Source organism: Pezoporus flaviventris, unplaced genomic scaffold (genome assembly GCF_033815535.1).
Source record: "Pezoporus flaviventris isolate CSIRO_AGI_PZ_B2104156 unplaced genomic scaffold, CSIRO_AGI_Pfla_v1 ptg000023l, whole genome shotgun sequence".
Lineage (NCBI taxonomy): Eukaryota > Metazoa > Chordata > Aves > Psittaciformes > Psittacidae > Pezoporus > Pezoporus flaviventris.
In genome coordinates, this window is record NW_026892571.1 from 6,234,336 (window position 1) to 6,247,848 (window position 13,513).

Here is a 13,513-nt window from a genome sequence, read left to right on the forward strand (position 1 = left end):
AAATATTCCCCTTACCTTAATGCATGCTATGTAGTTTTCATAATTACCATCAGAATTGCATAATCTTAGACCACGTGTTCTGAATGATAAAAACCCTGCAACACTTAGTTGTCTTTGTTCCAAGTGAATAAAAGCCATTCAAAACACAATCCTCTCTTGTCTCCTCAGTTCCCCTGTGAAAGTGGAAAGACTTTGATACAGCCCAGAAGGCAAAAAAACCTCAGTATCTGCTCTACAAGAATACCTATTCACCAGTTTCAAGAGTATCTGAACATCTGAGCTGACCTTAACTATTAATTCAACATATGAAGTGAGCAATTGTGCATCCAAAAGTCAAGACCAAGGAGATCTAAAAATTCACAGTTCAGCAGCAGCACTGTATATTGAACATCAGCTTGACTAGCATGCCAAAACTGTTGCAGAAAATTATACTTATATGTTCACAAAAATTAATACCACAAAATTAACATAGCTCCAGTTTTTACCAGAAACTCCTCTGAAGTGCAAAATGGCCAGTTCTCTCATCTTGTGCATGCTACATGATGGCTGCTAGGCTTTTGTCAAGGGATTACTGTACTTTTCAACCCCCCTATCAAATGCTTCATTATTCTTCGACATGGTATCTCTTTCATTGTTTGTATTCTTCTTGCTCAGAAAATGAAAGTCCTTATCTTCCTTTTCTCTTCATTATCTGTTACCATCAACCCTACAAGAAGAACAGTTCTTGTTTCTTCTTTCCGCCACCATATTTTCACAAGGTTAATTCTCTACAAGCACAACAATCCTTTGATCTGAAGATGCGGTTCCAGGCACGTAGCCTGTGTTATTCCTACCCTTTTTGTGACAGTTTCCATCAGCATTTAATTGACTTGAAAATTAAGTCTACACAAGCCTTTTTTTAGGCAGATCAGCTCCTCAAACCAGCTAACTCTATAATCAGAGGAGAAACAATGCTGATTCCAGAGAGGACTGGAATGTGTGGCAAGACTTAAAAGAAGCAAACCCCAAAATCCCAGAGTTAGACTAGTATAAACTGATACAGAACTACACAAAGCTAATCCATGTAGTCCACACAGCCTCCCTAAAATGCAGGCAAGCTCTTTTCTGCTACAAGCCTCACTATCTTCCTTGCCAGCTGCCTCCTTTTTTCCCAGAATACGAGCTGGGTAAGAGCAGGGACATGTCCTGGAGTTGAAAACTAACTCTTTTTTTTAAATCAAAACTATTTGCAGTAAGCCTGCAACACAGACAGGACTACAGGCAATCAGGACAGAGGTCAGCTTCCTAGTGCTTCCTTCAAACTATTGCTTTGTGCAGCCTCTCTCCTCCCTCCACAACCTTGCTTAACCATCACCAAAAAAAAAAAAGGGGGGGGGGGGGGAAGGAGGAATAGCAGTGAAAACCCATCACGCTCCTGATATTATACAAATTATTGTACAAAGTAGGGATTTTTATTTCAGTTTCCTAGCAACTCTGCAGGCCAACTTGGCAGTGATTTTGTATGGAGCACTAGTTAACATAGGGTGTTGCAGCTCTTCTTGAGGAGGTACTTTAGACTCTTTAACTGCCGTTTTGTCTCCTTTAATGTACAAGTGGAGTGTGCACTAAGGCTGTCTGAAAGATTTGTATGAAGCAGGAAGAAACACCTACATTTTACTTTTACGTACATTCCATCCTTCAATGATTTTTTACTTCACATGAAGAGCCCTTAAACTAGTAATTGACTAAAATTAATCAGGAGAAATGAACAAATGGAAAGAGAAACTACAGATTAAAGTGAAGTTATCATCAAGGATCTCCAACCAGCGCTGACCTCACGTCATAGTTATGAGAGACGCAGATGCAGTTTCTATAATGTCTGTTAGGAACACTTGCCATCTGGGAATAGTAAAAAGAGAAATACCAGGCAAGCATAAGGAGGTTAATTATAAAACTTGATGAGGATTAAGCTTTTAAAAATATATTTGACATATAATTTGAAGATGCATAAAAATGCATGGAGAAATAAACACAGCATCAGTACTCAAGGCTGGGAACATATTTTCCACTGAGAACAGCTAGAAAACCAGCAGAAATGCTCCAAGCCTCCAAACACACCTCAGGAAAGCTCAGAAATTGATTTGCATGGATGTTCTCTGCATGACCCAATGGCCTCCCTGCTAGGGCTGCCAATTAGTTTCAGTTGTGATAGTGTTTTGCCTGGTAATGGCAAAATGCCAGTGGGGAACTGGATTAGGATCACCAAATTATTTTGCCTGTCAGTCCAGAAGTAAGTAGTTCTCTTTCCCATTAACGGGTCTTATAGATAGGTTTAGCTGCAGTTTGAAAGTCTGCACACAGATATGGATATACTGATTTCCAGGGTGGAACAACAGAAAAGGTCTTTGTTGTGTTTCCAAGCTTCACTGCTGGAAATAGTTTTACTACATTACTGCACCTGCACTCTTCAGAGGGACAAAGACAGGGATCCTGAGGGGACCACAGTGTGTGTGGTCTTTGTGGAACTTTGTAACCTTTTTTGCCCCATGGGAATAAACGTCAGTTAGCAGGAAAAGGTGATGTTCATCATGGTGCTTTATTTCTCCCAGCTGGATTGAAGTCTGGGAATGAGTGAGGCAGATAATCTGACATTACTGTTATTCATTTATTTTAATTCTTCTGTTTCCACCTACACATGTGGGAAACTCTGCTACCTACTTAGCATAAATTTGCAGCAAGATAATAATCTATCAAGAAAAGGTAATTTTTACTATGAAGAGATGGCATTATTCATGATAACTAGAGAGCACAAATCCCTTTGAAACCTAATGAGCAGTTTGGTACTAACACACTCCTCCTGCCACAGTTGCTGATTACTTTTTCGGGCCAGCTTATCTTCTCTATATGCAACTGAATGCATTTGACTCCAGGCGTTTGTAAAGACTGCCTGTTTATACTGGCTGAGATGACAAGAAGAGCAGTTAGAAACTGTACGGTGAACACTGAAGATAAAGAATTCAGTTACCGCAGTTATTAATTATGACCACTTAAACACCGATATAGGCATGCAAATTGATTTACCACTAAAATGACGCCTCTTGCTCCTGGGAGCATTCAGGATCATGGAACACTAATACAGAATGAGATAGTGAAAAACTGAGAGCAGGAGGGAGGAAAATGTAATTTGCAACTACAGAACCTAAGATGTGTTTAGTGTGTAATGATCCTTGGTAATGAAAAATGCCATTTGGATTTTGTGTGGATCTTAAAAACAATGTTGCAAGATTTGCAGGCAGAGCTTGAAGAAGAGAAATTCTGGGAGAGAAATTGTTAATTTTGTATTTTCCAGTATTATTATAATATTTTTAATACAGGTTTTGCCATTTTCACTAACTTCCTTTGCTCAAAACCCCTTTGTCTCTCTGACAACTTTCTGTTCTTGTTTTAAGCTCAACTACCATATTCAAATGATTATGTGCAACAAAAAATATCAGAAAATTGAATCAAGAGAACTAAAGACAACTTTCCTGATTGTTTCTGAGTTCAGTTTATCCAATGTATGAAAAAACTGAATGCAAAATGCTGAAATGATCAGAGCTTGCTTTTTGGAAATAATTATTTCTTTTTCAAGGTTTGAATAACCTACCTAGAATAAACAATCCATAAGACCAGGCACCAGGCCAAGGAGGTGTGCTTACAGGATAAGAAGATATAAGCTAAGGCAAATCCCTCAGCCAGCTCTAGTTAGCACAGGACAAACACAAAGAGGGAAGGGCAGAGGACCTCTCTTGCCATTCACTGTCTAAGTGAACCTAAGGAGATTAGCTGCATAATTAGATATTTAATCAGTGCCACTCCCAGCCCAAGTAGCAGCCTATCATGTGTGTGCTTCAGTATTATATGCCTGAAGTCTGACCTTTACACTGAGATTGAACTCACTTTGCAGCACCTCAAATCCCACCCCACTCCATGCAACAGGATAGCATGCACCTCCCAAGGGAGCCTTGGCACAGGATTTGCTTGCCAGTCAATAAATCTTACTTGACTTTTCAATAGTTTCTTTTCTTAACAGTCAAAAACCAAGTTATAGGAGGCTGGCACAAGAGAGAACTGGGCCACTAACAACAGGAAATGAAGCACTTGCTCAGTTCCTAATAACAAATTCAATTAAAATATAAGCAATTCAATTTCATCATGTTCAAAACACTACAAGTGAATTCTGTTCTAGCTCCAGTCTCCTTAATATCATCTGTTACGGGATGAACTGCTGCTGTTAACGATTTTACTCTGGTTTCCTGCTGGTATCTGATCCCAGCACTGCTTGCTGAGCTGGGGTGTGCAGCCTCAGGAGGCTGCACCCAGTCTCCCTTCTCTGAACCTGTCTTACCTACCTGTGCAACCAGAAGCAGCACACTATTTTTCCCAGCATAAACACACAGAAACACTTTCCACAAGATCATAAAGGGTTTGTGGTGGTTCTTTTTTCCTTCCTAATCAACCTATTTATTTTGCTAGCTCTGTGTGCATGCTAAGAGGGGATGCTTTTAGGGATGGGTGACTCTAACTATACAAGAACAGAGAAGCTGCACTCAGATTCATTCCCTCCACAGTCAGAGCCTTGCTTTTCTGAGAATTAAATCCCATAATGAAGGGATGCCTTTGCATGCTGCTATTACTGTTTTACATCTTTCATTACACCCTCTGAGTGCACACAAGTAATGACCGAGTTCAGAGCTTAGCTCTCAAAGTAAATTCAGTATCTCTAGGTCAATGTTACATAAATAATCAGAATTGTTTTCCAGTGCTGGAAAAATACACATGGTATTGCAGTATTGCTTTCTCTGCTTTGTGCAGCACGAGTCTATTCTGGCAGTGCCACCAAAGCAAAAAGGCAAAGAGATCAGAGATGTGCAAACGAGAGAAACAGAATGGCCAAGAGGAATGCGAAGCAGCCTCTGCCTCCCTCTTTAAAAGCTGCTGAAGGTCTGACATGGCAGGAAAAGGGCCTGTAAGCACTGCAGTGAAACATGAAGGCTGAAAACTATAATCCCATAGTGTTCTGGAAGCCCTGACCTAATGTGCTCTCCATGGCTCAGCAGCTGGAGCAGCACAAGGAAGGATGGCCCCTAGTCTCACAGCTCTGTTACTCTTTGCTCACTCCTGCTCAGTAAGAGCATTTTGGGCCAAGCAGATGCTGATCCAGTTCTCAGCATTGCCATAAATCTCTCTGTGATAAGAATAATACTAGTCTTTCTGCACCTCGTTTTTTTTTTCTTTTTTCAAACAGGACAATGATCATGTCCTTTTCCTTGTGTTCCCAGACTTTGCTCTGCTCATGTAAGCAGTAAGTTCCTTAAGGCAAGGCTTGTCTTTTGTTATTTGTATGGGCGTTGTGTAGTGCCATTGGAGCCGAGAGGCACTGCCACACTACAGCATTACTAACAGACACTGAAGCAATGCCTGGTTACAAAAATAAACACATAAAAAATACATTCATGACCCTTGTGTACCGCAAAGTGCTACACAGAGGCAGACATCCATTAGGGGAAGATGTAATATCACAGAGTGGTCTGTACTCCCTCAACCTTTCTCCTTCCATGGCTTGCAATATAAATACATTCCAGATAAAAAATGTCTTAGAACTCCTTAGAAACTTCCTTATTTTATGCACCTGTTTTCTATCAGAGAGTGAATTATAGATTGCAAGAGGTAACAGGGTTGAAATTCCTCTGGGATCATAAATATCAATGGCTGTTTTGACATTTACTTGAGTATATTTTCTTTTTAAAAACTAAAGAGAATAAATTTAAGCAGGAGAGAAAGAGAAGGATAAAACAAAAATAAAACAAGAGAACAAAAAAATCCGCACAGAAAAAAAGGAGGCAGAACAGGGAGGAAATAAAGCAGCTGTAACCTCATGTGGAAACAATTTGATTACCATCAATTCCCTGAAGTACTGACCAGATAAACACCTGTTTAACTTATAAGTTCTGACAAGATCACAACCCAAGGTAGTACAGCTGCAAGTGAATGATTTTTCTGTTTATTTATTGAAACCTCTGAGAAAATAATAGTGATGGGAATTAAACCCTATGTCTTCTGTGTAGCTACAGAACACTACCAGTAGGCACAAGACAAACTCACTGATACTGGTATCAAGGTCAGAGAGGCACATGCCCAGAGCAATGGACAAGTCTATTTTTTTGGTAAGGAGTGTTGTCCCTGTCTGCCCCCTTTTTGCTCAGTTACAGAATCCTTTGGAGTATGTCTGGCTCCTAGATGATAGGTTAATCAGGGGGCAAAACCTGATAAACTAGCTGGAGTTTTTGGCGTTTGATTCAAAAGAGTTAAACTATTGGCGATTACATATGTAACAAAATTAACCACCATCAAAATCAGATACTTTCTAAGAGAGATACTTTGTTCTTAAAACGAAGAGTTAGTAACAGCTATTCAAATAAGAAACATTTTTTAGGTGCAACTGTAACTTTCAATTTGAGGAAGCAAAGAGATTATTCTAGGAGGGGATGAATTAAGTAGACAAGGAGTTACTGTCATTAAACTTTCTTCCAGCACCTAAATATAGAAATTATAGCCAGCTAAACTGCTTGTGCAAAATCTTTATCACTCCTTAAAATTACAAAGTCTTGAGCTGCCATAGCTTTTACCCCCAGTTTGGGAATGCCTGCTTCATATTACTCAGTCACAGAAAGCCAATAGCCTTTTGTCCCCATGACTGTTCTTTTATTCCTGGTTTTGGAAATTTAGCAGGTCTCCTGTGTTACTAGTATCTCAACTGGAGCTATCAGTCTTACACGAACATTCAGGAAGTCTGCATTGGAACAATCACCACATGTGCAGATCAGAATTTGGACATGGTTATCTCCACTTTGGCAAACAAAACAACTGGCTCCAAATGAAACCTAGCTGTAATCTAAATAGAAGGACTGCACGTGTACAGGGACTGAATTACAAAATGCACAAATGTGCATTTCTGCCTTGCCTGGGGCTAATGAGAAAGGTTAATTCACAAATCTTGACAGCAGGTGGAATCAAGAATTCTCCACAGTATATGAAGACATAAACTCTTCCAAGACCATTCTCTTCCATAGTTAAAATGAAAACAAAGTCTTATTCAAATATATCAAGACAAACAGACCACACAACTCCAAAGTTTCCAGAGCTAGCCTTCCTTAAATTCTGATGAGGCCTTTTTTTCTCCCCTTACACTGAGTCTTCAAGGACTAAGGTATCACACACTATTAAATCTCTCATCCATGCCATCTAATTTACTTGGTACATTCCACTGGAAAATAACGGACCCCATGATAAAGATCACAAATGCTATTTCAGGTCAGCCATGGGTTTTTCTTTTGCAGCTAAGAGGAAAATAACAAAATAACAGAAAGTAAATTTAACATTAGCCAAGTCATGACTGCAGTTTCTGTATAACATCATATATCTTCCCCTTCTTTCTTTGCCCACTCAGCTGAATAGAAATCTAAACAAACCTATTCATTTAACTAGCCCTGGCTGCAAATCTTGAAAGCCCAAACTGCTGGTTCAACTATAGTTTGTGTATGGTGAAGCAGAGGAGCTCCTGGTCAGAACAGTCATCAGCTTTTAAAAAATAATACTCAGTCTATGTCAAGCTGCATCTCTCCCATAAATACTTATTGACATATTGTTTTGAAGAATCTTTCTGATTTCAAAATGCTTTTCTTCAGCCCAAGCAGCATCTGAAATTCTCAGTCCTGCCCAGCTTCCTTCAGGCTGTCAGACATGAGAAGCATTTAGCACAGAAAATTCTTAGTTCAGTATGAAATATTGAAAAGGTGAGGTGTGGCCAACTACATTTAGGCATTCCTGGAATAACAATACAGAGGGCTGGTGGCGGACAGATGAGCAGGAAGAGACCAGAGGCATTAGATGAAGGGAATAAACAAATTTGGAAGATAAACGGAGGAGAAGTTCATACTTGACAAACCAGACAGGTAACAGGGAAGAGGTGAAAATGGAGGAAAAAGAAGAGGAAAGCCAAAGAGCAGGAAGTATACAAGAAGTATCCTAGGAATAAAGTGTACTGGGAGTACGTGCATTATGTTGAAAGACTCAGCAAAGAGGAATTGAGAATTCAATGACCAAGGTCAAAACATGAGATAAAAGAAAAGAGACTTAGCTTTATACAATCCTTGCAGACTATTTCTGCTTCAGTATAGTGTCATTGTTCTGCCTCTGCATGAGAAAGCTGGAATGATTTCCTTCTCTGCTGAGCTGGTAGATATACTGCAGCTTGAAATAATGAGTTTAGTGTGCTTTATGGGGATGACTTTTTTCCATGATTACAAGAGGGTGTGAACCAAATCTCTGTGATGCTTCACTATGTAGGCTAAGGAACTAATTAAACTGCTTATGACCTTCATTTTGGGGATTTGTTCAAAGACTAATTTTCATGAGTAACATGAATAACTTGGCTGTTCTGTATTTTCCCTATTTTCTCCTTTAAAATTACTATGCTTATCATCAGTGTTTCTTAGACCACTTCAGGTTTGGTTCTTAGGGCTGTTACTTTCACTTATAAGTAGTCATGGGTTTGAAAGTTGGAATTATGAAATTCCATAGAAAAGTTGTTAGTAATTAAAATAAATAGAGAGGATATAGATGGGCAAAGCTGCATTTTCTAGCTCCTTCCACCTTAGACAGCTGCAGCACACTGCATCAAATCAAGATCACAGTTTTTGTATTCTGGGTTGCTAATTACTTATTATCTTTTATAGCTTTGATCAATGAAGTGCTAAAGCTAAGCCAGACTAGTGTTCTCTGCTCTTAGTTGTAAATTAACCTTTGCCAGTCACTTTCAGCCCCTGCACATTCTTTGCAGCGACTGCTTGATGAGTCTCTATTAGACCGTTTTTCTGGGGATAAGGAAGGTCATTTGAAGAAGGTGAATAGAAACTCACTGACATTTAGGAAGAAATTGTTTTCCATTTACAACCAGAGTGTAAAGCTTTATCATATGAAATGTTATACCTCAGGTCCCATAAATCTCAGAGTTATTTTCTTAGGCTTTCTGATCAAACTGATTTTTTAGAAAAACACTTCAGAGGCTAAGAGCCCTGTGACAGTTCTGTAACCCCTGTAAGCTTTTACTGGACTGCTATGTTTGCCGAATGTCAAGAACAGTGCCTGTTGCAACAGTGAAAGAGTCAACCTGGAAAAATAATCATTCATTCATTCTGTGCTGATGTTAAATGGACTCAAAAATACAGACAGATCAAATTATTATTCCATGAAAAGAACAACTAACAGCAGTGTGGCTTTCTGCACTCCTCATCGCAATCTACAACCCAGTCTCGGTGTGCAAATCTTTCCAGGGCCCTAGGCTCAGACACATAAGCATCCCTTTTCTTCACAGCTTTCCCACAGTCATTCCCTTTACAAGACTTTACCCCAAACCAGCAGTACAAAACTTACTGGAAAGACTGATTTTCCTTTTTGGATAACTTTGCTTATTTGCCATATTTATAGTTGCTTCTCATTTAATTTTCAGTTTTTGTCACTTATTCTACATCCCATGCATCTTAATGGACCTCTTCTACATCCCAGCTGACTGTAACAGGAACTATCCTCTGAGAGCAATATAAATCTATTCCAGAGCAACTGCAGTTCCCCACATAAAACCGGGACAGTCTGAGAGCATATGGACATGGAATATACCTAGCTAGCAAGACATGGTAAAAAGGTCACAGCTAGGCCAGAGGAAGCAACAGCAGGAAAAACTGAATAAAGAGAGGAAAGCTCTGATAGCTACAAACTTCAGAGGACATAAGTTGAAAGAGTCAGACTTGGGGTGATGGGATGCAGGGAGCTACATCTATGTATAAAGATTTTATATATACACAAACATATATAACATATATATAGAAGACATATATATATATACACACACACATATAGCATATACAGTCCTCTTCAGACCTAGAGTTAATCTTTGGGTTTCTTGGTTACAATATTCCCCTGCCTTTTCAAGTAGCTATGAAACCCACAGCTAACCTGTCTCTTCTGCTTATTTTCCTTAAGGAACAGCAGCCAATATTACTACTGCTGTTTATCTGGCTAGTTCAAATGATAAACATATGCACCATGAATGTCAAGCATGGAGATCTGCCCATGCTGAGGTCAGTAGATTTCTCACACAATATAATTGCTTTTTTTCCTAAGAGTGCTTTAAAAAACAAGACTACCACCTCCTTCCCCAGCTAATTACCCAGGGAAAGGAAACAAAAATGACAGATGAACTTAGAAGTATGTTAGCACTGCAAAATCAGAAGCAGAAAATCAACATATTTTAGGATGGCCTTTGCCTATGCAACCTTAATTCAGTCCCTTGTGCATATTTTGTAAGCCTAGACACTGAAATTCTAGCTTCCCTGAAGTCAGGGCTTTTTGCTGTGGTCTTCAGAGATGCCAGTATTTCACGCAGGGGCTTCACCTATAGGCTTATAAATTTCAGATGCTGATTTTGCCATGAGATTTTTTTTCCTCTTTTATTTACAGAGCTGTCTGAATGAAAGTATTTTTTTTCCTTCTATATATATGGCCAGTGCCTTATTTACTGCACACATATAAAGTCTACACTGAACAAAGGATTTAAAATTCCTCTCAGCTGTGTTTCATCACAAAACCTTATCATTCTCCCGAGTCTTTACATGTGCTATGAAAGCATCTTTAGATTGCGAAGCACTTGCATTACCAGTTCTGCTTTGTAAATTGGAACAAGGAGCACAGTGAAATACACACAGATTTGCCTAATGCCCACTAATTCTAAGCTCTCAACTATGCATAGGTCTGATTTATTCAGAAATCAACAGTGTTGTGTGTTTAGAGGAAAGTTTCTGTTAATTTTAGTTTCTGTTATGAGCTCCTACCATTTCTGCAAATCAAGCTCCATTTCTTTGAAGGTAGGCACCCAAAAAAATAAAGTTCACTCAGATTAGTAGTCACCCACTGAAAGTCTGATCTAATTGCCAAAACTGTCAAAGGACACAGAACAGAAACTAGAAATCTGTCTACATTTGCTGGACTCACCATATAGCATGTGGGGGACAAATGAGAGCTAAATCTAATGCTATCCTCTACCCAGAGGAAGTCTGAGCCTTCTTGGCCCACCTCACTTGGAAGTATCCTGACTACAAACCTCCAAACTTTTGCACTATTGGGAAACCCAAAGACAATTAAAAAATGCCAGATCAAAACTCACTGTTCCCTTCATGGATGAAATATGCAATGAAGTCAACAGGAGTGCTGTTAGTCAAATGAGGACCAGGTTTTGCTCAGGTAATACATATTTGCTGAATCATCATGTGATGTTCAAGTACAGCTATGCACTAGGAATCAAGGATTTACTGATTTAACACTTGACTTCTTCATCCTTCTTGAAGTTTTCCTATGACATCATCTTTGATTGCTCTCATTGATTAACTCTCTGACTCTGTGAGGCATCTTACCCACAGTTTTTGTGGATTGTTAAATTAAATGAACGGTTTAGTGACAAACTGATAGGTATTAATCAATCGACTAAAACAACTGCATGGAGAATGCATGCAGAGAATGCATGCAGAGAACAGGCTTGGAAGTGGTTTCTAGCAATCAGAAGTGGAGATCTCATCAGTATGCTGATGATAAGAGAGATAACAAATAGCTTATCTAGGAGCTGATCTGGACCCAGGTGTACTACTCCATTCATATGCAAGTGATACGTCAGGAGCAAATGCATTTGTTGACTCAACTGCAATTGACCATAATGAGCTGAATCTCTTCTGAAATGCATCAGTTGTGTATGTTAACCTGATGACAAATACTACAGGTCTTGAACCTAAGCCAGAAAAAGAAAGAAGCATTGAAAGAAATATGTGTGGGAAACTGTAGATAGGATTTTATATATGATGCATGACAATGTACTTAAGCTACGTAAATTAACACAATCATTAATCTTGAGATTTCCTTATGAATTGCCTGTTTGCTATTAAGGATCAGGGATACTTGTAGCTTTTGTTTACACAGAGTAGTATTTTACCTGAAACACTCTTAAAAAAGGACTTAAAAATCAGTGTTATATCAGAGTCACAAATCCCTTGAGGATGGACAAAGACAAAATAAAAGAGCCTTCATTGCCCAGGAAAAAAACTCGTTTATAAGGAACCTGACTCACAAAAATTGGATTTAAAGGTAGCTGTTAACTAGAGTGGGTATTCCATAATGCAGGTTTTATTAGTCACATCTTCCTATGTGGCAGAAATATTTCGTGTTGCTGTATGTATTTCTTACAACCTGTTCATCTACATTACCTAGAAATAAAAATCACAGAAAAACAGTGATCTGCAATGCTCAGTCCAAGGGCCAGAGTAAACAACCTTGGCATTTGGACTCTCCAGGTGCCCAGCTCTGCAGGGCATCCTGCCAGCTTCTCCTCTCACTATGCCTTACACTTTTCTCCACGCTACACAGCCACCAACATAGTGTGCATGACAGGGATGCATTCATTGCACACATGCCACATTGCATGGTCCTGGAGGAGAAGAGCAATAAAAGCTTAGGGTTACTAGGCTCCTTAAACAATGAGATGTTCAGGTTCCTAAAGTGAGTCTAAAATGATAAACCAAAAAGAATAGCAGAGAGGAGTCCAGATAGTGGGACCCAAATGCCAATGGACCTTCTCAGAAGCCAGGACCATCCTACCTTTGCATTTATGTTCAGGCACTTAGAAATCTGCTTTACGAGCAAGAAAACATCTGGGTGAATATTTGCATCCATACTGAATTTGGTATAAGGTAATACACTAAGTGATCAGTCAAGGATGATCAGTGCAGCTGAAAGCCTGAGGGAAACCCTTTATAAAGGTTACAGTGTACTTCTGGTGACATTTTCAAATGCAAACTCAACAGTTACACACCTTTCACAAGGAACACAAGCTGTGTCTTCCTGAAAAGCCTGCAACAGAAGGAAGAGCACACAAACCCCAGGTAATTATAGCCTAGGGGCCCATTATATATTATATTAATTTAGTGATTTGCTCCCGCAGACAACCATACTGCAACACCAATGCAGATTTTGCTGAGCACCATTAATTCCGGGGTATGCTATAGTGGTGACTGTAAATTCTGAAGTTGCTCCTCAGACTTTTATCCAGGTAAAATTCCCATTTAAACCATGGGAAAATTTTGCATCAAGAAAGATGAAATATAGCAGCTCTCATATCTTTTCTGCTGGAGACACCACTTCCTGGTCTTTGACCTGCCTCTGTGATATGAGTGTCACTCCTCATCTAAATTTCTGGAGGGCTCGTAATGCTCACAGAGCTGTCACACAGGGCTCACAACCGTACACAGGACATCCACTAAGCTGATAGTTTAGTCTGGACATGACTGGAACTGCTGATCACACCAGTGACTGGCTGCTCCATGACGTCTCTATATTATTCCTGCTCCAGCAAAAAAAAGTGAAAATATTGTATTGCCTGCACCGAAAATTTTCT

General features: G+C 39.4%; 1 protein-coding gene across 1 annotated transcript in view; it reads right to left on the reverse strand.

Annotated features, from left to right (window-relative positions):
- Positions 1-13,513, reverse strand: part of LOC133271254 (protocadherin alpha-10-like) — a 101,789-nt gene that overhangs the window by 18,836 nt on the left and 69,440 nt on the right. The gene's annotated exons all lie outside the window — the stretch shown is intronic.